Genomic DNA, 6011 nt, shown 5'->3' with positions numbered 1-6011 from the left:
GCCGCGCTTTCTCGGGGCATCCAGGCGCATGCGCCCGGGAGCCGGGCGGATGGTCGTGGGGTCCCTCCTGGGTGGGTCAAAGGCGAGACAGAGCCTTGCAACCCAAGACGAGGGAGGTGTCCTCAAAGATGTTCCCCCCAATAAAAGCCAAAGCGGGGCGGGACGGGGGGCGGGGGGGAGAGACGCGGGCCCTGGAGCCCCCTCCGTAAGCTGCCGCGGAGGGGCCGCCAGGCTCCCCAGCCCCTCCCTAACCCCCCGCCCCTACCCGGCTCCCGGAGGCCTCCCGGGGCCGCCCCTTCCCCCAGCAGCTGCGGCCCCTTCCCCTCGCCCTCCAGGGCGTGTAAGCCAAGCCCCAGCCTCGTCCCCCGGGGCAGCCTCCCTCCTCCGACGGGCCCGCCCCGGCAGCTGCTCCGTCTCCGCACCCCACCTGCACCCCAGCCGCCGACCCCCGGAGGAAGCGCGACCCTCCCCGGCCCGCCGCGGGGACCCGGCGGAGACCAGACTTCGAGGTAGTGGGCGGGGTATCCTAGCGACCGGCCCCGCCCCCCCGCCCATCTCTCTGGCTCTGAGCGGAGCCCGCAGCCGGCAGGGCCCCGGAGGCTCCTGGGGCGCAAGGGCTGGGAGCGCTGCGGGCGCCGGGGCGGGTCGGAGCTGCGGAGAGCCCTCGCCGGAGGCGCCAAGTGACACTGGTCCCGCTGGAGAGGCAGGTGCGCGCCTCACCGCGAGCTCTCGGCTGCTTCACCCACAGCGCCTCTGCCCCAGCCGGCTGGACACACGCCCTCCCCAGTGGTCACTGCTGCGTCCACGCTCTAGGGTCAGACGTGCCCCGGAATGCCCCGCCCCCTCCCCAGCAGTCACCTAGTCCCCGGCGGCGTCTCCCAAATCCCACGTCCCCACAGTGCACGTTCACGTGACCATCCCTCTCGCCTCACAGCGTGCACCGCGCCCTGCGCACCCGGCGCGGCCCCAGCCCCTCCCCGCACACCCCACGCCCAGAGGCTGCATCTTCCCCTCGGCTCGCCCAGCCTCGGGCCCACTCCCCAGCCTGACTCGCGTCCGCGTCTGCCCCCACGGCCCACTGTGTCCTGTCCTAAGGCTGTGCTCAGTGGCGCCCAGAGAAACGTAGAAAAAGTATGTTTAAACGTGCACGTGAAGAGTTTTAGAAAAAAAGAGTCAATCGCCTCAAAGTAATAAGCAGCCGTTTAAAATAGCATTAAAATCATCAGAATCTTATTGGAAGCTGTACTCATGACGGTTCTGCAGGAACTGACCGCTCTTCGCTTTTTGGCTGGAAGAGGGTGAATATGGGAACCTGTTGCTGGGGGCTGGCGAGGTGGGCGCGCACAGCTGCCCCGAGAGGTGCAGATGCCACCGAGGCCCAGGCGCTGCTGTCGGAGATCCCACTGCCAGGACCCGTCTCCCCGCCCTGCCTGCCGAGCTGCCTCCCCTTCCTCTGGTGGCCCAAGCTGGACACCCAAACCCTGGCCTCTGCTCGACCTCCAGGGGCAGAGACCACCCAAGGACAAGCCCTTCAGCCCTCCTCAGAACCCAGCTTGCAGCTGCAGCCTGCCCCCCTACACGAGTTGTCGTTCCTGCAAGCTAGAACCCCCCAAACTGCCAAACACGTCAGACCCCAGCAATTCTGAGGCATCGACCATTTCTTTGTTCCTTCCTGACTAAACTCAGGGGGTGTCCCCCCACCCTCCTTCCGAGAACCCTCTGCAGTCGGGCTTCTCCGCCAGGGCTCATCTTGTCGAGGTGAGTTCCCGTCTCCAGATGCTCATGATAGAACTCCCCTCACTTGGCCCGCAGCCTGGTGACAGTCGATCCTTTCCTGGAAACTCTCCTCCCCTCCTCAGCTCTGACCACTCCCGCACACCCCCCGGCCCCCCCGCCCAGCCTCTCCTTATGCCCACTGTGCGCACGCTGGGGCCTCTGCCGCCGCAGCCCTTCTGGCCTTTCCATGGAAATCCTCAACAAGACTTTCAGAAGACTTCTCATTAGAAGCCTTGGAGAAGACAAGCCAGTGGGAGGACATATTTGAAGTCCTGAAGAAAAAGAAAGACCTGTCAACCAAGAATTCTATATCCAGTAAAACTATCTTTCAGAAATGAAGGAGGAAGTAAGATGTTTCCAGATAAGTAAAAGTTCAGGGAGTTCATTTCCTGCCCTACTGGAAATGCTAAAGAGAGTCTTTCGGGCTGAATGAAAATACACTAGACAGTAACTCAAAACCACGAGAAAGTACAGAATACAGTAAAGGTTACTGCATGGGAGAAGCTAAAAGCTGGTGTTATTGCAGTTTTGGTTTGTAACTCCTCTATTTTTTTCCATATGATTTAAAAGGCAAATGCACGAAACAATAGTCATAAATCTATGTTAATGGACACACAATAGATGAAGATGAATCTGTGACAACAACAGGGGAGGAATGTCAATGTGTAGGAGCAGAGTGTATACTACTGAAACCAAATTGGTATTATTCAGACTAGGTTTTTGTAAGTTTAAGATTTTAATTGTAACTCCCAAGGAAGCCAGTAAGAAAATACTGGGGAAAAAATACAGAAAAGGAAAGAAGAAGGACATCAAAATAGTACACCAGAAAAAATCAGCTGAATACCCAAAAAGGCAGTAATAGAAGAACTGAGGAACAAAAACCATATAAGACATAAGAAAACAAATAGCTGTGGTAGAAGTAAATCCTTTCTTTTCAGTATTCACTTTATTATTATTTTTTAATATTTATTTATTTATTTGGGCTGTGCCGGGTCTTAGTTGCGACACGCAGGATCTCCGTTGTGGTATGCGAACTCTTAGTTGCGGCATGCATGTGGGATCTAGTTCCCCCACCAGGGATCGAACCCAGGCCCCCTACGTTAGGAGCGAGGAGTCTTGCCCACTGGACCACCAGGGAAGTCCCTCAGTATTCACTTTAAATGTAAATGGAGGGCTTCCCTGGTGGTGCAGTTATTAAGGATCTGCCTGCCAATGCAGGGCACACAGGTTCGAGCCCTGGTCCGGGAAGATCCCACATGCCACGGAGCAACTAAGCCCATGCGCCACAGCTACTGAGCCTGTGCTCTAGAGCCCACGACCCACAGCTACTGAAGCCCATGTGCCACAACTACTGAAGCCCGCGTGCCTAGAGCCCGTGATCCACAACCACAGAAGCCACTGCAATGAGAAGTCCGTGCACCACAACGAAGAGTAGCCCCCACTCATGGCAACTAGAGAAAGCCCGCGCGCAGCAACAAAGACCCAACGCAGCCAAAAATGACTAAATAAATAAATAAATAAATAAAATATATATTTTAAAAACTTTAAATGGGTTAAACTCTCCAATTAAAAGACAGAGATTGGCAGAGATGATCCATCTTTGTGCACACGCCGTGCACAAGACACTCACTTTACGTACAAAGACACAAAGAGGTTGAAAGTAAAAGGATGGAATAAGACATTCCATGCAAATAGGAATCAAAGAAAGCTGGGGTGGCTATGTTATTATCACACAAAATAGGCTTGAGGACAGTTGTTTTCCTTGAGATCATGTATGGAATGGGTTGTACCTGCCTGGGTCATATAAAGGGTGAGATTTCTGTCTTTGCAATCTCTTAATGCTCATCCAATAATAAAACTGTTTCATCCCTTTCTACCCTTGTGGAAGGACTCACTGGGTTTTGGGGTTTTTTAAAATAAATTTATTTATTTTATTTATTTATTTTTGGCTGCGATGGGTCTTTGTTGCTGTGTGCGGGCTTTCTCTAGTTGCGGTGAGCGGGGGCTACTCCTCGTTGCGGTGCGTGGGCTTCTCATTGCAGTGGCTTCTCTTGTTGCGGAGCAGGGGCTCTGGGCGCACGGACTTCAGTAGTTGTGGCTCGCGGGCTCTAGAGCACAGGCTCAGTAGTTGTGGCGCACAGGCTTAGTTGCTCCGCGGCATGTGGGATCTTCCCGGACCAGGGCTTGAACCCGTGTCCCCTGCACTGGCAGGCAGATTCCTAACCACTGCACCACCAGGGAAGCCCGACTCACTGGGGTTTAATTGTTTGTCCAGCAACTCCATCTCCTTCCTGTCTTGGCGTGCGACCCAGTCTGCCTCTCTGCCCCCAAGACCATCTCCTTCCCTTTAACCTGCCCCGATTTTTCTTTCTGAATGAACCTTTTATGTCCTAGATAATTTACTCTTTTTTTTTTTTTTTTTTTTTTAATGTTTATGCCTCTCTTCTCTGCCTTGGGCAGGGATCTGTGTCTGTTTTGTTCACTGAGGGAGTGATACCCAGAAGGCACTACAGAAGCACTGGCGAACAGAGGCAGCTCAAACTTACCACGTGCAAACGCCAGCTCCCGCTGCTACATTTCCATCCCAGCCCACGGAGCCCCACCCTCCAGACACTGAGGAACGTTGGTGTATTTGACTCGTACCCCGTATCCAAACCAGGGCACCCCATGGCCCCACCTGCCTGCCACACCCCCTCACCCGTCCATCCTGTTAGAACCAGACTCACACGTTGCCGGGACCACACTCCTCTAAACGACACCCCCTTCCACACTTCCTATTTGCTTTCCTGGCCTCCTTCTTCTCGCACTGGCACTGGGCACCCCATTATAAGTGACATGTTCAGCTGCTTGTGGTCTGTCTTCCCCATGCAAAGGTCAGCTCCAGGTAGGGTGACCGATGGCCCTGTTTGCCTGGGGTTTAGGGCTGAAAATCCTGACCTGAGAAGCCCCGCAGTTCAGGGCAGACCCAGGCATTGTCCCCAGCTCCGGGGCCAGTGCCGTTTGTTATTAGTGCTGGGGCAGGGTGGCACCCAGTGGGTGCTCAGAACCTGCTAAGGAATGAATGAGTGAATGCACAGATGTCCAAAGGCTCATCCCAGTTAAGCTGTGAGCCCTGGCGGGGGTGACCCTAGTCATCCCTCATCCGGGGCCTGAGTGCATCAGCACGTTTCTCCTGGGCAGGGGTGGGGATGGGGTTTCCTGCTTGGCGGGGTGGGGGGGCCAGTCTTGCTTGGTCCATGGCCAAGGCAGTGGGCCTGCTGGGCCATGGGGCTCTGGGTGCGGTTCCAGATCCTGATGTGGAGGCGGGATGTAAGGTCCAGCTCAGAACCGGGTGCTGAGTGCCACCACCACTTGGTGGCAGCACACACTGGACAGCGGGGCAGCTGGGACCAGAGCGTGTCCCTCCCCTCCCCATCCCCTGTAGCCCTGCACATCCTTAGTCCTGGAGAGGAGCACGGCCATTGCCTCTGTGTGGGCCTCTGTTTCCGCCATCTGGGGTGGCCAGGGCTGCTGAGAAGTCTTGGGGGAACCTGCATCTGGTCAGTTCCCGGCAAGCCCTGCCAGCAAATCTGCCATCCCACCTCCAGGCGGGAAAGGATTCCTGGGGTGGCCCTGGGTCCCGGCCGGGGTCTCTGCGCATGGACCAGGGGACCCCTGGATGGTCCAGGCATGGGAAGCAGGAACTTGTGGCACGGGGAGAGGGGGCCTCAGCCAGAGCTGGGACCTTGGTCCCCCACCTTCCCGTGTGCCTTGATGGGGAGGGGACACCTGGGGCAGACAGGGGTCTCCAGAGGACCGCCAGGAGTACTCGCAGGAGCCCAAAGCCCCAGCCCGTGGGCGGGGTACCGGGCCTGGCTGGGGTAGGGGAGTGGGAGCCTGGGGCTCGAGGGGTGGTTCAGCCCCTGCCAATCATCAGGGGGCGGGCCTGCGGGCTGAGTGGGCACGGGGCGGCCCTGACCCACCCGTGGGCGCCACTCTCCCCCCACTCACGGGGGCGACCGCGGGGCTGTTGGCGTTCCTAGCCTGGGGATGTCCTCCGATACAGGCAGGGCTGTACGTGGTGGAGGGCGGCAGGCTCCACCCGTGTCCGTGGCTCCACCCTCGCCCCAGCTGCAGTCATGACCTCCATCCCGTTTTAGGAGGTATACCCAGGCCCGTGGCCCTCCCACCCCCACCCTAAGTAAGGGCCACCTTGCCCTGCAGACCCCACCTCTGTCCTCAAGGAAAGAGGCGAG

The sequence above is a fragment of the Balaenoptera physalus genome (assembly GCF_965194825.1).
Source record: "Balaenoptera physalus genome assembly, chromosome: 13".
NCBI lineage: Eukaryota > Metazoa > Chordata > Mammalia > Artiodactyla > Balaenopteridae > Balaenoptera > Balaenoptera physalus.
The sequence above is the reverse complement of the archived record's forward strand: the minus strand, read 5'-3'. Positions refer to the sequence as shown.